Genomic DNA, 21,287 nt, shown 5'->3' with positions numbered 1-21,287 from the left:
ATCATTTTAGTAGATGACACCATTTCACTGTTAGTTATTTGGAAGCATATCATAGCAAACATATAAAGAGTAAACAAAGTAATTTTCAACCATGAGCTTTTGTTATATTCCTACTGAATTATTTAAATTTCTGCCATTGGCATCAACATGTTCCTGTTTGTTATACTGACTTATCAAGCTTGTCGGCGAATCTTGAAGCTTAGATCATTCCTGATTTCTATGCTTGCACTTAGTTAATGCCCAGCAGTTTGTTTTGAAAACTTTAGCGTAGTTAAGGTACGAATCAAGCACAATATCAAATATCCATTGACTAACAGATGTGTGTCTATACAATGAATCATAAAACGATAAACATGAAATAAAGTAATACAAAACATGTAAAAAAAACATCTAATTCAGCAGGATTGATTTTTTTCAATATATTTGTAAAAATGAATGAACATGCTTGCAGTTATCCAGACGATAATAAAATAACTCAGTGAATTGAAATATTTACAATCTTAGCGTTCAATAAAGTATAATTAATTTGTGCATGTCTTGCAATTCTGAAAATAGGTTTCTTCTGCAATTTATGTAACCCCATTCGCATTAATTTTTAATCAATTTGTTATGGACCGTATGCCTTCCTGTTTAGATCTGCAAATCTATAACTAACTCTTGGTACCCACCCCACCCCCCTCAAAGAATAAATAAATAAAGAAAGAGAAAGGAATAATAATAAGAAGAAGATGCGTGAACTTCTTTTAAATCAATTAACTGGTGTATTTACAAATATTGATTATTTTCATGATTTTGTATTAAACAACATTATCTTTTCTCTCTTGTAACATTGATGTTTACAGGTAATGCCATATCGTAAGCAAACTACAAGAAAATATACATGTAATAACAATTAAAAATGTGAAATGTAAACGACAGACCTTTTCCAGATTATGTAGGAACTCGGAATTTAATTGAGCCTTTGAAAAGTGCTATGATTCCATGTGAGTCATTTATCATGAATAATAAACATTATTTAAAGCGAATGATTAACATATTGAATACTAGACTAAGACTGCACTACAACGCCGGCCAAAAAAAAACATAATCTCATAATGCCTTAAGGATACCATCTTCACAGTACTCTAGGCGTTTGCGGTTTTCACATTTAAAGTTATAATCACATTGCTTAGAAATGAAGCCAAGATGTTTTTTTTTTTTCTCTTCTGATTCACTGACTATAATAACGAAGTAAAAGAAGAAGAAGAAAAAGAAAAAAAAAAACATCCAAAGAATTAGGATGAGAGAATTCATAGATGTGTGTGATTTGAATCATTCATGCACACATACCAGTTCATCTAATTCTAACTATGCCGGCGCTATGCATCTACAGCATCCCATATATGTAAACACTTGTGCTCATAATATCTGCCTGCAGATATATACCACAGTTTATTGTGCACAGACACCAGACACGGCACAACACATCTCATAATTCGCTATCGGAATGATGGCTCTCATTCAGGAACTGAAATTAAAAAAACAACCATTCCGTTTTGATTTACAATGCAGTACTATGTTTAACGACGTCTTCACTTCAATTACAAGATAAACATGATTCACTGCACATCTACATCTACATCTAAATCATTCGAAAACCGAGAGGTATGATGGGTTATATTACTATATCATATTAGCTTGACATTTAATTATGTATTGTTTAAAAATAAATATCTCAACAAATTCTTAATTAGGATTCTTTTTCAAAACATTTTGTTTAAATATGTTACGCATATGATAAGTAGTAATTAAAGTACCACATTATTCGGCCACATTTTGATACAATGTATCCATTTTCGTCGATGGACATACTTCTTTAAAGTCTGGGAAGGTCATAATGATCGTAACATGACTATTGAGCAAAGAATTCCAGCATGAACAGTAACATTAGTTACAACTGATAGAATATCGACAGCTTGGTATTCCTTGTGTCATCATCCAGGGACTATTTACGTGAAACCACATCCGAAGAGTTATATTACCTACGTGACCACGAGTAACTCATTCTTCGTAACTGTTTTTCATGTCATTCCCATCTGGAAGTCAAGTAAGTTACTCTCGCAAGTATAAGTATAGCTTGCTATGTTCTTGAACATGGGACTCGAGGAAGGGAATATATATATATATATATTTATATATATATATATATATATATATATATATATATATATATACCTATGGAACGCACATGAAACAACAATTATCACTGTCTAACCTATTGTATAACTGACATAATTCAACATTGAACGCAGATCCAACTAAAGCCAAACTCAGATAATAATAACTTATACTCTGAAATGGAATGATTATAGCAAGTCCGTTTCATATTTCTTTTAAATTCCTTTCTCTTATTCACACATATAAGCTTCGTGAATAATGAATAATTTTTAAATACGTTGTTAGCATCTTTGAGATGAGAAAATATGTAAATTCCCATATTTTGTTACTGGCATGATACCTTCTTTAATCTAAATAACAAATATCTCAACAACTAACTATACCAGGATAAACAAAAGTCTTTCATGTGCCGTGGTTTTCTCTTATCAGATATAATGCTTTAGCTCAGTTTTTGAGATATTACCATATCATTAGCATATTTACACGTTTAATCGTTTTATACATTGATCACTTCACATGTACTTTTGCTAAATGTTCAGTCAAAGCTCGTCCATGCATCCGTGGAAACCAAGTATTAAATTAAGGCACATGATGGTTATTGATTAATTCATAAAATATTGATTTGATTTCCTAATCAATCTTCTTTGTTCCATTGCTCCCAGAAAAGCAGAGAAAAAAAAAAACAACAACTTGTAGAGATTGACTTTTTTTGTTGTTGATAAATTATGTCAATTTAGAACAAACAACAAATATATTCAAAATAATATAAATGCAAAAATGGAAGATTGCTGAAGTAATTACATTCGAAATGACTAATAATCAAAACAATAACAATATATTTTCACAAACAAAGGAACCCCATTGTCATAACTTAATCTTAATTTATTTTTGTTCTCGAGTAGTCTCTTCTTGAACTTTCTCACCGAGCTGTCTTCCATCTGTCTTTATTTGTCATGCTTACATCTTACTTGTCAACGAAATGTTTCCATGTTTATCTGTGAGATGCTAATCAAACTCCACGCTGAAGAATATGTAACTTTATGCTATATGTACTTCGTGTATGGTTTATGATAAATATGTGCTTGTCGCATATAGTGTTTATCTTAAGTAGAATGAATCCAGAGTTTGGAATCAGTCATAACATATCCGATATGGCTGTGTATTGTACATATAGATTGTATGCAGCTGCACATATACAAAGGCATATATACTTCGTCATGTGTTTTCTCACTTTTCATTCAAAAACCAAAATCAGCAAAACAAAATACAGAAAAGAGCTTAAGAAACGAGAAGAGAATTAGGAACATTTTAATTTGACAAATTCACTATGGTTACCGATTGTCTAAAACCATAAACACGTAAATACTTCAATTTAACCTGAATCCGCTACAAACGTAGAGCTAAATTCCTTGGTTTTGAGTTGTATTACGTAATTTATTGTGTATACTATCGCCCATCTGTTAATCCAAAAATATACAATCTCTTTCTAACCCATAATGGTTATCTGTAACATTTGTTTTAATTTTCACTAGTCACCAAAGTCAAAATCTCTAAAAATCCACAGCCTAAGATTAGATTAACTTGTGGAAATGCAAATTTCCTCGTCCACTGAAAAAACATAGAATTGGGTTTAAGGTGTTATATGTAACATTACGTAATTGAAACAAAATGATTCTGTTTATGACGGATAAAATCGCCTATGAAAATTTTTTTCAATTCCTGAAACTACTCGTCATTTCGTTTTAACCTGCTTTAGTTTTATGTAGCTCTCCTTATACCTGCAAAGTTATCATCAGGATATAATATTCTACTGGGCCTTCTCATGATGACTGTACTTATCCTGTAAGACTTTTTTCCAATGACTAATGACACTCAAGTCCATTTCTACTTGTTTTTGTTCGTGGCTATCCGATTCCTCCAACAACATCCCTGCTGCACTCACATGAAAATTTGCTTCGATAGGCGAAGAGTCACGTGACATAGCGTCATTTCCGCCATTCTATATCTAGCCCCGCAGCTCTTCCGTTAGTTTTGCAATCCGAATAATATGAAAAACTATACGAGAATATGATCGTATATTGCTCCAAGCTTCTAGTTAATTCGGCTCCTGTCTGGGGCAGATGAAATTTCATAAATCTGTCAGCTGGTGTGTATAGCTTCAGTAATGTATAATTTTGAATACGGAAGGTTTACTGATTAACAGGAGCACAGATGGCTAAAGTTGGTCTCCATACGGATTACATCATCTGGCACAGAGAGGCCGACTTCTAATCTTGACCGATTAGCTTGGATAAGACGAAGAAGAACTGTTGGATTATCCAATCATTACGTCTTTCTCGTCAAACTGCGGCATGAAAACAAAAAGAAAGAGATATTACAAATCGTTGATCACAACTGATTTGTACTTAAATATGACGTGTCGCCTCAATACACATAGACTATTATGGCATGCTGTACTGCAGTGTTACTAGCATATTCGCCTATATGCAGTGACAGTTCTTAAAAGATGGGACATCTCGGACCATGCTGTCACACTAACACTCAAAATCATTTCACCATCGCACCCAATTCTACATAAAGAGAACATGGGGTTAATTTCCCCTTTATTTGCGCTTTTAAAATAGTGCTGATTTAAAGCGACCCTTGCAATAACCTATATACTGTTTGTTGACAATACGGACAGTGCTATAATTAAATTGCAAAAAGTATGAAACGACTGAAACGATGGGTGTCCATTGTTGTACACCTACTATATAAGCCTATGCAAACAACGGATAGATATGTATTCAGTGTTGAAAAGAGAAAACATGTCTAACGGGGACACAATCAGTTGGTTTTGTTATTATTGGATTGAAGGAATACTAATTTGTAACTGGTAAGTAAACAATGTACGTATATAAAAGATAAAAACCACAAAATGTTAATAAGTCACAAGTTTTGATTCACATATATAGTGAGCAAACTGCTAGACCTTTCACGACTCGTTCTATGGCATTCAAAGTAACAGTTGAAACTTATTTGGCATTTCATATTTCAAATTTGAATTACAATATGATATAATAAGGGAATGCCGTTATTCCTCGCAAATGCTAAAAGCCATCCTGCTTGAACTAGTCAGTTCTCGAACCTTTAGACGTTCGCGACGCTAATAATATTTCTTATATAGTCACTGTGTAAACTTTGTGAGAAGACAAAAAATCACATTTTTATTTGTTGACGAAAGAAACAAAATTTAGGCAAGTGTCATAGTTTGTCTTCTTCTATAACATGCATACTGGATTTTTGAGTAATGAATTATTGCCTATGAATATAAGTCCATAAAACATACACCCCATACAATTACGAATCTTCGAGAGAGATGTCAAAAGGAACCAAATTATAGAAAAACCCGGTAAAAATATCGGATGCTGTACTGATATGTTAAAATAATTAAATGTACCCAGAGGATATAGAGAGGATGAAGAGGAGATACTTTTCCACAAAAAAAATGTCAAAGCACGTAATGGTAAAAACTAACATAGGGAATGTTTCCTTGAAATGCTACGCTATGCATGTTGTAATAAAGCTATTTGCATTTGGTCAACAGTTCCCGAAAATCACTCACAATAAAAATTTCAATCGATCAAACTAAAGGACATTATTCTACTTCTCTTTAATTAGGTTAATTTGGTTAATTAGCGAGTACGCCATAAACTGCCTGATTCGAGTAGGATTATTTCATTGCCCAGATACTTGTTCTTATTTGGTATTGATCAAAGGATTGTCAAAAGCATGCAAAGTTGAACGAGTTCGACTTTAAAATAAATCTAAACTTATAAATTATATCGTTATGAGATTTGAGCTTCACATATTATAGCATCAATCTTCTTTTTTCTTCAGAAACGACTCCAAGCTACTAAAGCTGTTCTTTTACCGACATTTTCACGTCTCTATTATTTTGGATGTCCTTTTTAAATTCCCTGCTTAAGTCGATATGCTGCTCAATCACGTGCGAAATATAGATCCCCACATTAAAGCAAGAATCGTTTCCTAGCAACCATAGAAAATCTGATTATAAATATGCATAATTGGTTGGAAGATAAGTTATTACAAGTCGATTGACGAAAGGATTGCAACTATGCATGTTTTATGAAGGGGAATAAGTCGTCATGTGAGCAAAACATCTTGTCATCTTATCTGTCATATTTTTTACTTCTTTCTCACCGAGAGGATAAAATTAGCCAATAGGATGGTCCATTTTGCTTAGATTGTGAATATTTAGCAACTGCTACCTTAACAAATGTTGAATTTGCAAATGGAAAGAAAAGGGAACATGGAAACAGGAATATACCTGATTTAGATATAAGACATCATGCTGCAAAAGACATCATTCTGCAATCTAAGTATTTATTTCCATTGGTACTGTTTTATCTGCTAATTATATATAGTTACTAATAATAAAGAACAGTTCAGTTCAAATGGTAACGAATAATTCTTATAAAGTAATTAATAAAATTTATAAACCAAAAACATGTTGCCAAAATTATATTAAAATTTACCTAAATGTGAAACGTCTTTCTGGCTTTCTCCACCTAAATCGTCTGATTACTTTACTTTGTTTAAAAAGAATGTATCACTTTCACTTGACTTATCGGTATAATTCACATGATTAAAGTCGAACAATAGAAAGATTACTAAAATGATTCGTGCGATGCATGAGACGACTGCCAGAGTTATGTCAGTCCATACTACCGATTTACCGTTCAAATTGGTAACAATATCGAAAAACATGAAAACTAGCGCAAAAACAACACAAAAAGAAACACTTTAATTAATTAAAAACTAAAAATTTAAAATATGAAAAATGTAATAAAAATAACAATATAATATAGAAACATATGTGTACAAATATTTTCCTAAAAATTAAGCAACGTCCACTTAGGTTTCTGTATGATTTATGAAGATACTACTGACGTGGAAACGCTGTATTCCTTCAATTTTACCTTTTACTTAATGAAATAACAATGATTTCGAGCAGGTGGAATTCATCATTAACAATGCGTTCTTGATTTTGACAAACTATGTCATCAAATATGATTTGGAAATAAGGAACACGTTGTTATTCAAATTCTCAATTGTGAGAAATAATCTATAGTGCACAGCGAGACAGCGCATAATGTTGCAAATGCTTGGTGTAACTTTGCAATTCGGTTTAACTTAATATAGAATAGGCGAGTATGCATACATACAAAGTATAACAAAGGACAAGTATACCGCATGTGAGGAATTTTCGTATGATGTGTACTAACCATGTCTTGTCCTAAGTCAGCAGTCGTATACTTGTATTCTATAACATATAGCTATTCTAGTAATCGCATTCATGATTCTAGACCCCGTACTCGGGGCATTTTGAAAAATTTAGCAATAGACACTGCTGCAAGAGATAAGAAGTCTCCACTCTCGTTTCGAGGTTTGTATCATCGCACTGTTACACATACAGATGCATGGTAACTCTACTTGTATACTCGTATGCACTCATGCTGCTGTACTCTTCTGTAAACTAGGATGGTAACTACATTTACTAATTCATTTTCAAAATTTGACCAGATGATATCGGTAACTTTGGTATATATATTGAGAGGGTCATATTTCACTTGTCTTTAATAAAGGAAGATTTCACTTCAGAGTTAAAGACGGCGATTTTCTCTTTAAGTGTAGCAATTTCCGGCTTGGAGTTAACTTTCCATTAACTTAGTAATAAGTGCGTATATATGCTAAACTCTTCCATAAAATGAAAGTAAACTTGAAATTTAAATACAAAAAAACCGAAATTTATGCTATTATAATACTTTAACATACAGATGCGATTTTGGTTTCTATAAGGAAGGGTTCTATTTACATTAGCATTCAACATAACGGCTGTTCGGATGATTTTGGTTGGCAACGAGGTAGGTACTGTATAATTAGTCTATAGTAACGGCACATAACCCGTTTTCTCAAAACACATCCTTGGGCAAAATCGATGCAAATCATGGCGATAGAACAAAGGTTCACACGCTTGTCGAATGCAATGTTTAACCTATAATTATAATGACAGGCTTGGGGGATCTATGGGAATTTTCATGTTCGCTTTCAGTGTCGAGGAACTCTATGATTAAAAGTTGACTTCATTTTTACTGGCACATTTTGCAGCCTCTGGGAATGTGTTAATACGTAGCTGTCATAAATATTTAGGGGCCGTCACTACAGCATACAGTTCAACAACTGTAGTAATTACATTTAAAATGGTTATCTCTCGAGCAATATTTCGTTTCATAATGTGATTATACATCGGTAGTCAGAATATTGCCAATAGTCTTATATCTATGCCAGTGCAAATTCATATCTTTCCGCCTGTGGGTTCGACACAGAGCGGGCGAACACAAGATTGCTACATTCACCTAACGGCGTTACGGGTGATATGCTTCTTAGCGGGAGAGAGTGGGGTTGTATGATTTGTCATGCAAATTTAGCATTATACAGGAGAGGGGCTGGAAAGCTAAAATGTTGAAGTGACCGATTCCGATGGTCTACGTATTAAGGTACAAACACACATATTTCATGTGGGCGTGTGTGCATGTGTGAGTGTGGCGTTTATTTGGGGGAGTTGAGAGAATTTTTTTTTTTTTTTTTTTTGGGGGGGGGGGAGATTTTCCCGCACGTTTAGCATTACATATATTGTGGCTTGAAAGTGACAGTGGCCTATTCGATATTGAAGGTACTTCTTGAGATATGAAAGAAAACAAACAGCCATCCGTAAAAACATACACACAGATACATACACATCAGGGACAACGAGGCAGCACTAGTAGATGATGTTGCTTCATGTAATAAAATCAAATACGAACTAATCAGAAACGTGGACAGAAATTATTATGCTTTCTTGAAACTGCATTGTGCGACTTACTTATGTAAGGTCTCGAAATGCAACGATAACAAAAGGACGGAGAAGGAATTACTAAATCGTTGTAATTTTCTATAAATGATTACAAGGACTGATAATCTTAGTAACGTCCAGAATGCAGAATGTTAACAACTTTCTTCAGTACCTCTACGTGTTAATTCAAGATTGAGCAACAGTCTATGTTCGTCACTCAAAAGAGATGTATTCTAATGGTGCTTGGAATTTTCCTGCCTTTTTACAAGCCCGTTGGACATCTACTCATTCTCCTATACACATGTGAACCTAGTGTACTTGTCAATACGTATAGTTCATTACCTTAAGAATGCTGAATGTTTGCAATCTAATTTAGTATCACTACGTTTCACGACAAAATCGAGGAATAGTGCAGTGAATACGGTGTTTAGTCGAGAGAGAAATATTTTCATAGAAAGTTAATCCCTAACATCGTTCACCGCATCTCCTGTGAAAGTCCAAATCCTCGTAATTGTTTATTATATGACACTGTAACCGTATGAATGCAGTATGAAGTATGAGTATGAGATCACACACCGTATGAAGTATGAGATCACAATCTTAAATTAGTCTTCTGTTTTAAGGTCTAATAATAGTGTATTTCTGTGAAGGTACAAAACCTTCATTAGGGATTGAAAATTTCTTCCTATACCCAACCATAACTTCCCTCCATCTCGTACCCCTACTCCTATGTATTTCCCAGTATTTGGTATAGATGATTTGGTCGGGTGTCAAATGAGATACTCTATGCATATTGTTTTGATTTGTGAATTTTCCAAAACAAGTCTTATCATCATATTTGCTTCCTATGTAAAAGTTCATGTATCATATTATGTACAGTGCTTGCAGACATATTGTACTGTACACTACAGTACAGTGACATACATGTTTCCCTCTCTCACTCTTTCTTTGCAGCGCAATTTGCAACTGTCAATTGCGTCTGTTTTTCAAGAAAATACGAAAGACACAAGATATTCTCTGTGTGACATGCCTTGGATTCTTGTCTATTCGTAAAGCTGTTCGCCCGATGCCGGAGAGTGATCGTAAATGAGTGATAACTTCAGCTACATTAATCCAATGACCGTGTCCCTGCCGGAGACAAATCTCTCCCTCTGTCAAAACAAACCGCATTTTGTTTTCACGGGGAAGTAACAACTCAGTTAATTAACGAACGGTATAGGCTCATATTACTAACGTACTTCATAAGCATGATGGCGAGTTGAAGGATAAATCAGGCGCTAGCAAATGACGATGACGAGGTTTGATTCAGAAATACTTCCTTTGTACGGATCATTATGTTCGTTTCTACCAGATGCAGAAATCTCTTGGGTATAACAATTAATTTGTCACGTTTTTTTTTCGTTTTCGTCCTATATGATTAGATATTCTATAACTGAGTCATGGTTTAACACCATTGACCTTTGAAGGATTAATCGAGACTACACAAGTCGTTTATTGGATTTTCGTTTCCATGAACATCGTAATTAGTCCATTGATTACTTAGTCGTAGACCATTTTTGTTCATCAACAGATAAACATGAGGTTAAGTCGGAATAGCTTTACTATTAACCAAATATACAAAATCAAGTTACCTAACATGTATATCACAGGTAGACGTGCATTGCTATTTAAATATAACATATATAATAAACTGTGAAGTAATGTAGTACGTGTGTTCGTACGAGGTCAAGGAGAAGCATTGCCGTGTGTTTTTACTCTTGTTGTTTTGTACGTGATGATTTCTTCCTTTTGTTTTAGTTTCTGACTAATTGACTCTTCAGTGTGGTACACTCTTTTAGGTTACTCACGTAATATTCTTAAAAAAATTGGAGGGATTTTCATCCTGTAAGGCATGTCTTATCCCAAGCTATATCAATTTAAGTACGGTTACACTTTGCTTCTATCTCTTCCCTGCACTCTACTGAACGAATTTCAGAAGAAAAAAAAAATCGTTTTTGGTTTTCCAGCTATATACTGGCAAACACATAGTTCTTCAATACACAATTTGTGTTGCCTACTGAAGGTTCTGTAGGCCTATCCCTCAGTGACATTCGTAGGCAGAAATTGAGCAGTATAAATATTTCTGTTCGTTAACTTCGACGATCGATGTTCTTTTTGTTGATCTAGTCTGCAGAGTAGATACAGTTTTGTCATTTTTATTGTAGATGATTCTCTCTGTAACATTATAAAGTTATTATAAAATGGGTTGTATTGGAAAATTTCTATTGAATTCAGGGTATAATTTAGTTTTTCACAAAAATGATTCAACACACTTATGTTTATGATATATCTAGAGAACAGCCGAAAATGTGTTCGATCATATAAGATGAACACGAAAATTCAGAGTTACTTTAAGACTTACAAATTTAAATATTTGTTCTAACCCAATGTTATAGATTTGCACGGTCGCCTGGGTAAAGTATGACGTCACATCGATAAGGAAAACCCCCATGTTCTTGTTTTTACTTACAATATTACATAATTATATACTTACAGAATAAGATGTCCCTGCAGTAATACGATCTGCATATTTCGGAGGACTTGCAGTCATCGTCGGACATACACATCAACATCTGGTATTTCTCATGACATTCGTTCGCCAAACAAAATGGCCGCCATGGGTCTTTTTCCATACACTCGTAATCATCAACGCAGAACAGTACATTGTATTCCTATAAGGAGAAAAGAGAACGACGAAGATATACAAATAAAACTTTCATGGTTGATTTGTGACTGGGAGGGAAATTTGAGCTCATTTTGGGAAATAACGAAATATGTTATATCAACATTTTTTGATTTATGAGCCACACCGTCAAGTGAGCTGGAGGAATATATATATTATTATATTTATTTTACGAATAAATATATTACTTGTCATCTTTTTCGTAACTAGAACTCAAGTAAAATTTATCTATCCAAAAGACGTTTCTTAAAAATGTTTTTTTGGTATTTCTATCTGTTCATGAAATAAAAATCCACAAAAACTACATAAAGGAAATGACTGGATGTGCTTACAGAAATACGATTCTCATTCTTGTTTTTACAGCATCCTGACGTCACAGCTGGGAACCGATAACAGTGGGTACAGCTTTTTCTCATTACCGCTGTGTAACAGATATATTTTGCCGACTTAGCTGTATGGGTTGCATCAACCACCAAGTATACGTGATAACTGTTCCACTAGCCATATGACTACTCCGTATCCTAAACGATAATCATATACAATAATGTAATTATTTTCTGTTTCATTAATTTTTTTTCAATTTATTAAAATATATCTTCATTTTGTTATTTTAGATTTTTCAGTTTCATATATCTGAATTGATGCTATCAGTGACCAGTTTCATGTTCGTACAAGCAAGCGACTTGAGGTATTACAAGACTCTTCAATATGATTCGAGACCTTGTAACTAGTTCTCCGAGATGTATATGACATGTGGCTCACGACAAATGAAATTTTAATCATTCATTTTTAATATTAAAGACAGGTGCCGACAGTCACTATATTGCTTACATCGGAACTTCGTCGAAGCTTCCAATGAAAGCTCAACATCGCAACCAGTCGACCTTGAAATCATCATCTGCTTGGGCATAAAGACGACGTATATATATATATATATATATATACATATATATATATATATATATATATATATATATATATATGTATATAAATATATATATATATATATATATATATATATATATATATATATATATATATATATATATATATATATATATAGTCACGACATGGGTACAAATGGTATTTCAATATCAACGAACTGTACTTTACTCAAAATGTAATTAAACTCAAGCGGCTCGCATATATTAGTCGAATTACAGACTTTGGATTGGATTGGTAAGCACTTAAGCCCTACATCGAGTAGTTACGTTAATTGCTTGATTCTTGTAATTTGATTTAGACTGTAGATATACATACTTTATCAATAAGCCAGAGGAATGTATATGTGGCAACATGCTGGAAGACTTTTTGTATTTTATAAACTGTTCAAAGTTTTCAGTTTGCTGAATGAAATTGAAGAACAATTGGACTGACCTTCATGATAAGGTATTGTTGTAATTTAATGTCATAATTGCGAAGGTTTTGTGTAAAAAAAAAAGAGCGGAAGGAGTTGTTTCTTATACTTTATCGTAATATAACTCCAAGATTAGCGAGGATGATGACTTAATGAAAACAATAAAGCATATGTGTACAGTAAATCACATCCTTCTTGTTTTTGTCATACAGTATCACATTTGTTAAATGGAAACTACATCGACAGACCGGTGTTGTGACAACTAAACAATTGTAGAAATACGCCATATTAAGAAATGTTCTCATTTGTTACAGCTTGCGTTACAGGGGCTTAACAACTAATCAAACCCATACTTTATATATAAGACTGCAGCAGTAACACGTGCGGGGACGGTGGATTAACTCACGCGGTGGATAAACGCAAATGTAGGCCTAGATAGAACGATTTCAAAACTCATTTGAAAAATTGAAAATCATTGACAACGCATAAATGTCGTGAAGCGTATCTCATACATCGAAGACACATCACCGTAATGTGTCGTCTCCTGAAAAGTATAAAGAACATAGCTGCCAAAAAAAAAGCAATGTTTCTTGTTGATAAACAAACATGGTAACTATTCACGATATCTCTGTCATTAATATCCACACCAGTTTCTTATGATTCCAACTAAAGTTTCTAAACATACGTAAAATAATGCGTAAAATATTCACATTATTTCTCAAAAAATCTCAACCTTCCCAAACATAGGCATTCGAATCGAACCTTCCATTCAACCTCTTAAACATGAACTTTGAATTTTAAAATATCATTCTTAACTCCTTTAATATATTTTATAAATTATAGAACTTAAAGTTCTACTTAATTTAATTAAGCATTCCACAGTTTGAACTCATTACATGGCGAACTCCTTTCTTCTCTTCCTACACAGATATTTAAGATATTGAAGTTAATATGTAAAAACAAAACAAAAATAGTATAAAGCGTATATATTTATAGAGTTAAAACGTGAATATGTACTAAAGTAACAGGCTGTTTCAGCCTTTCGTGGATCCCCTAAGCCTTCAAACTCAGTGCAAAAAAATATGCCAATTTAAGTATAGACGCCTCGGGTAAGCATAACAATGTTTGCACACAGTGAACCTATGCTTCAAATAACGTACTATATAGCTCTACAACGTATATCTCTTTGCTATACAAATATATACGATAGAGAACGTGAGAGCGAGCGACTCGAGCCTGGAGAGAGAATGCACTTAACTAATATAGACAACATCATCCTTGCTTCTTCATCACGTTAACCTTGCAGTGAAGTTGTCAATTATGAAAATGTGTCATTTACATGACCTCCACTTCGTATTGTATTTGTGAAAGCTTGCTTTTAGTATACTATGTGTATCTCAACTCCTCGTTGGATTTTGATCTGATCTTAAAGCAATTAACTTTAAACAAGATGAACGAGTAGGCCTTGTATGCGACGACATTCTAGAGAAGGTGTTAAATGGTTTAACAGAAGATACGAACACGCAGTAGCCTTTGAAAGGTCTTGCACATAAAAAACAATACACGCAATGTTTGTTGATGCAGTGATGCGTGCTTGAGTTTCTCAGATAGACATAAGTATATTATATTTAGTGTTGAGCTCAAATAATTTCTTTCTCAAAGCATATTAGTGCACGCCAATAATAACAATATATGAACCACTGTTCAACAGCGTGAAATGATCTCTGCAGCTTTGTTTTATTGTGTGCGTGAGTGTTAAATTGTACTTTTATGTTACGTTTTCATTCATGAAGAATAGCCAACTGAGTTTTGATCCTATATATGATTAAATCACAATATGTCACTTGTTTTCGGTCAGTTTTGTACGGCAAAAAATACTTATAAACCGATATTGGGCTTAGCAGTCTTACATAACCCATATCGTCATTGCTGCCAGTATCCGGTTACTTTCTCATTTGACGGTGAGACTTGCAACCGTTCCAAATACTAGCCGCACAAGCATCCCGCTGCTCATCCAAATAAGATGACATCACCTCGCAAGTATGTGGTGTTGCGGCCTTATCAGCTTGGTACTAGACCGTTAGCATTTAACATATCACAAACAGAGGGCGGATCGTTAATCTCTTCTAACGAATGCTTCAGCACGTCCAACATTCCAAGAATTTGAGACTGCTATTAAAACTGACTTCCCGGGAACCAGTTAAGTAATATTGTTTGTTGATTACCGTCCTTGCTTGACAAAACTTCTGAGGGCAAAAATTGATAAATCAGTACGGGTTACCGATGACCTATCACTGATAAGAAAATTAAATCAGGAGTTGGCTTAAAAGAAGAACAAGCATTGTTTAAATACCCATTTTAATGACTTGAATGAAAATAAAAATTTGAGATATTGATCAGCACAAAGTCACGTTTATTTTCATCCTAAGCTGTGAGACAAATAATGTATAGAACCATGTCGATTAAGTCAATCAATGGTTGTGTGAATTAGATATCGAGTTACTTGATCGATTTGTCAATTATCGGTTGTAATTTTATCCAATTTGCCTTCGGTTTCATGCATTCAAATGACATTTATTTTCATTACAGTTCTTTGAAATGTTACATATACGGCTTTGTTTTGGTAAAGCGAGTTTTCTTTTTCGTTTTAGATTTTATGTGAGTTCTGACATCTTCTTTCTCACAAAACTTATTTGATCTCTCTCTTTCTGCATAGCCTACCTAAATTGTATCTCAATTTTACGATGTGGGCTCCATATATATTAGTATATTATCTACTATTTTCATTACTGATATATCTTCGTTAAATATTTTATCCAAACATGTGACAAAAAAACATGGGCATAAACTACAGAAATTTAAGGTCAAACTTTCTTAAACATAACTGTTCAAATCAGAAATGTTTTGATATGTTTTCCTTGTACGTAATTCCCATCATCATGTATCCTCCTATTAAGTCACACCCTTACTTTTCCCCATCACCGGATGACGGTGCTTATAACCTACATATAGCACAACACTAGGCCCTAACAGAACCTACCATATACCAAACTGCTACAGCCTTCCATTTGGTTTCGGTATACCCATTTTGCATACCCTGTTCTATATGACATTAACAACGTTTCAAGGAAAGTTTTTTATAATTTAAATTTGTAAGGGATTCGTGTATTGCAGAGGATCTAACTCCACCGTGATATATATATGTGGTCTATGGAAGTATAACCATGTCAGAGGTAATCGTCCATGGTTGGTCATTCTTAGCTCTTATAGCAACGTATATGAAATGAAACAGAGAGAATAGCGTGTCACATTCAGCTTAAGTAGAGGAATGAAACGCAAATACCTTCCTGTCTTAACCCTCTTCGACAATTGTAATTAGACTCAAATTACTAACATTCTACAGTGTTACTAAGTGCAATCCTCTTTCTGGACCCCGTTCTTTAATTTGTACCCGCAAAGCAAACGTATCAATACAGTCTACAGTAATATATAGACTATATGTTGTACAGACCCATGTTAGCTACGACTTTGAATCTATATTACACAATACGATAAAACCGTCACTAGAACATGTAACAAATGGAAGTCGAGATATTCGGCAATTAATCATAGAAAAGCAAACCTTATTCATTACTATGACTACTTGGCTACACAGGACTATATAAAAGCATTACTTTAGCTGCTTATACAAGCGAAGTGCCCATTGCTCATGGAAAACCATTTATTATTTATTTACTGTCGAAAAAAAAAACTCGTCTAGTGTTGCGGAGTTACAGCAGCAATTGAATGAACAGATCGAGTTACCAGCCTCCGTACCTTGGAGAATTTACGGGAAGCAAGGAAATAGATTGTATTTCATCCATTTGAGTCGTCTTCTCGGTATTAGCTTCAAGCTTTTCATTTAAGAAATTGAATGGCGAACGAAAATAAAGAAGTCTCTTTTGGGAAAGCTCAACAGTTTTGACGACCTTCTTTTGGGAGTAAGGCAAGGAGGGAGACTGGGATAATTTCTTTGTAAGAATAAACACTATAGTCATAGGCATATGATCAGATTTTGTGCAATTTAATTCATATTCAGATATTAATGTATTCGAAACTTGTTTAATTAAATTGTTAATTAAAAACGTGTTACAAGCTATCAACATGTCAGTTCATGTTAATTTTATCCTCTACGATAGTAGTTCTAAATAGCTGTATATGTTCAGTGTTTTGTTTATAACTAGTAGAAATACCACAGCATATTATGTTATGTTAATATTCAAAACAATAATATTTTTGTTGGTCAAAATGATGAGAACATCATATGCATAACAGCATGATAAGCAAGCAAGTCACCCAATACAAAGGAAAGCACTAATGTTTGAGCTGGAGTTGTCTATATAAAGTGTTTAGATAGAATGAAATATTACGGCACAATTTTACCTAAAAGCCAACACACATATGGATATTTTGCAAACTCAACAATATATTTAATATTTATTTATACCATGTATGGACTCCTAATATTTCTGTCAATAATCTTTCTAACGATCTAGGAGTTCAATGTTTATAGCTATTTTAGCAGACAAGTCACGTTTATTCTAATAAGGTCATGGCTATTGAGAACAAAATCCAATTTAAGTCATTCCTTCGCTCATGCTTCACGATGAAATTTATTATTATAGTCAAGCAACAAACCTTTACTTGTATCATTTTTATTAACCCTTATTTACCTTTATTATAGGAGACATTTATAACTGAACTTCAATCTATAAGACTGTATAGTTTACTGAGCAATCCAACTTAACCGTTTATTAAACAAACCGTTATTCAGCACAAAATTATGCTGATTTCGATGAACTAACTTCAACTCTGTTATGGTTTTTTTTCTCTGGTTATTGACACATATACCGTTAAATGTATCCATCTTATTAATTTGCATGTTTGCTATAATCTATATGTAAAGTACATGGTACGCATTCGAATTTCACGTGAAGAAGATACTATAGACTTCTGTATTTTTTCGGGCGAAAGATTAAAATGTTATTACTGATAAAAGAAAGATGCATGTAATACTCACGAATGCTTCATTTAACACCACGACAGCGCAAACGATACAGACATAATATAGCAGCCAACGCAAATGGTTCATATTGAAATTCTCTCTCCCGTGGTCTTCTCTTCTCATTGACCAACTAGTGAATAATTCTGCGGACAAAATATAACACATGCACACTCAGCTCTTTATTTGAAATTGATCGAAAAACAGAGACTATAATATTCTGAAATTCTTTTGATTTGCCTTCGTTAGCAATGGCAGCGATGGTGATGGAAAGGAAATATTGATCCCTTCAGCATTAAAACATCCTTATCTGCGAGGATTCCCAATTTAACTGGTAATTTCAAATCAATCGATCAAATAAACAATTGCTGTCAAGCGGGATTGTATTTATGCGAAGGAATTTGGGGATTTGAAAAACAGGCAGGCAGGCAGGCATGATGGACGTTTGTTTCTGGAAGGTGTATGGTGAAAATGTCGGAAAGGGCAATTTCAGGAATATGCACATTACTTATAGGTAATCTAGTAGCGATTTATAAACTCTGAATATTAAAATAGATGACCAAATAATCAGAAGATTATAAAATATAGAACCAACATTCTTTTGTTATTATCGACTTTATCAATGACTAAATTATGTAATTATGCACAGACACAAAATTCAAATATTCACCTAGGTATCAAAACCAAGGGGATATATATAAAATACACATAGATACACGTCAATAAGTGTTCAAATAATTAAAAAAAAATTAAACTAGGCCACGATTACGAAATATACACTCAAGCTTCTTTCGCTTAGTAGCAACGTTATAGTGTTTACTAAAGTATATACCGAAAAATACGGAAGTTTTGCAGAATACATCATAATGCATCAGTGTACATTGATAATATTTCATGTGGAAATATATTACTGAAATGGAAAGGAAGCCGATTTCTCCAATGGTTCATAATTTTTTTTCTTATATGTTATATTTCTTCTTATTATTCTGTGCAACTGGTAGTAAATGTTATCATAATATTCCATTTAATGTTTGTTGTTGTTTAAAATTGTAACATTATGTCCATCCTTCTAACCAGGTTTTGTGTAACCATATAATTACTTTAAGTTTAAATTGCGACATATGTCAATTCTTGGAACCAAGGTTAATGTTATTATATAGTTACTACTATGGTTCAGTTACATATGTCCATTCTTCCAACTAAGTTTTTTATGTAACCATAATAGACAATCTTAAGTTTACATTGTTACATATTTCCATACTTTGAACCCAGTTTTAAGTTATCACACCACTTACTTTTAAGTTTAACTTGAGAAGTATGTCTGTAATTCTTCGAACCAAGTTATAACATTAAATTCTTAGTTTAAGTTGCATGTGGCTAACTTCAACATATTTCATCTTTGAACCAAGTTTATGTAATCATAATACTAGATACTAGTATACTTTCAGTGCGACATACGATTATTTTTCGAACTATGTTTGCTAAGAAACACACTTTACGTTAGTAGGCCAGATACTATTCCTCAATTGAGTAGTTTGAAATTAATTGCGTTTCAATCTGGAAGGAGAGTATATCCCTAAAATCTAACCCAAGCACCACCTAAGTGAACAGATTAAAAATTTCTTTAAAAGTCATCAAACGTTTGCCCGTTTGTTAAGGATCCATACCCTTTTAACGACACGCGTCTTTGATAAAAAAGTGAAACGTTCTTAGAACATTCTTCTGTTAAATACAGAAACAAAATGTTGCCTAAATTGAAATAAAACTTTACTACCATACCTGTCCCGAGATTCTGTAATTTGCATTCCTTGGGTAGACAAAGGTTACTCTAGAGGTAATTTAAATTCCATCTTCTTCCATCATACTGATATCTACAGTTCCACATCTCCTGCTGATAAAAAGGTTCTTCCACGACTTGAAATCCACGACAATATACTTCCCTGATATTAGCGTACCACGTATATAACCGCGTTAGTCTTCCTCTTGTTTATGTGTTTTCTTCTTTCTATTACAGAAGTCATCCAATACTTCTGTGAGTTATCGTAACGTTAATATATATGACTATGAGTAGTAAAACCGCACATGCTTTAAACCTCTAGCTCAATAAAAGAAAAACGTGTAAGGATTTATTTATCACAAATTGAATTTACGCCGCCAGCTTATTGAGTTCTGTTTTTCTCGCACTTCAAATTCTCGAAAGTGAGATAGGAACCCCCTGCTTATATGTTTGCCTGATTTATGATGTCACTTTGCCCATACAGTGATGAGGGAGTAATACTCCAATGCGACAGTTGTGAGTGGTGAGAATTTTTACGGCAGAGACACAGATGGTAATGATAAACAGTTACTCGAGAAATATGCGCGGGACATGTAACCGACGACGGGTGGTTAAAAACGATTTTAACTATCAGGCTGGTACATGTTCTGAATCGAGACGCATACTGCACATTGTCCTCATATATATATGCACACTTTGAAAGGTTAGCAGAGATTAACATACTAAAAGCGGTCAAAACTTTGTTGTTGTGCTATCTCATATAGTTTTTAAAAAGAAGAGCACACACTGTTATAACAAATCTTACTGCAAACACCCGTGTAAATATATATGTAACTGCTAGCTGGTTGACGTTTTGATTCTGGCAGGATCTTCTTCTGAAAACAAAGGACAAAGTTGACTTGCCAGATGGACAGAAAAGTTACGAAGAACATTGAATAATGAATAGAGTAGCCAAACAGATGGAAAGTGAGATGAACGGAAACAGGTGATGTATGGGCAGCTTCCTCTCACTATCCACTAGTCTGTTGTAACAGTGTTTCATATTCATTGTTCAATGTTTCAATTAACTTTTCTGTCCTTCTGTCCATTCAACTTGTGTACTCTGTTTTCGTTTTGCTTAACGGCAGTAGTCATGATGATATATAAGTACGTACATTGTGACACTTTTGAACATATATACATGACTGTTTTGTACCCAAATTATAACTCTTTACAAAGAGCATCTTTAACTGTTAAACATTAGGTTTGACCAAACATGGCATACCAACTTTGAAATAATCACATCTCGTGGAATTGTTGATCAGTCACACCTTTCTTCGACATGAACTTCAATGTTTG

The 21,287-nt window shown here is 33.7% G+C and overlaps 1 long non-coding RNA gene across 1 annotated transcript; it reads right to left on the bottom strand.

Moving 5' to 3' along the window:
• Positions 1–404: 404 nt before the first annotated feature.
• Positions 405–20,534, bottom strand: LOC139976211 (uncharacterized). The gene is made up of 4 exons (XR_011796036.1): positions 19,952–20,534; positions 18,191–18,318; positions 11,586–11,763; positions 405–4,501 (listed from the first exon to the last, which is right to left on the bottom strand). It is a non-coding gene; the product is annotated as an uncharacterized lncRNA (long non-coding RNA).
• Between the last annotated feature and the right edge of the window lie 753 nt (positions 20,535–21,287).

Source organism: Apostichopus japonicus, chromosome 2 (genome assembly GCF_037975245.1).
Source record: "Apostichopus japonicus isolate 1M-3 chromosome 2, ASM3797524v1, whole genome shotgun sequence".
Lineage (NCBI taxonomy): Eukaryota > Metazoa > Echinodermata > Holothuroidea > Aspidochirotida > Stichopodidae > Apostichopus > Apostichopus japonicus.
The sequence above is the reverse complement of the archived record's forward strand: the minus strand, read 5'-3'. Positions and strand labels throughout refer to the sequence as shown.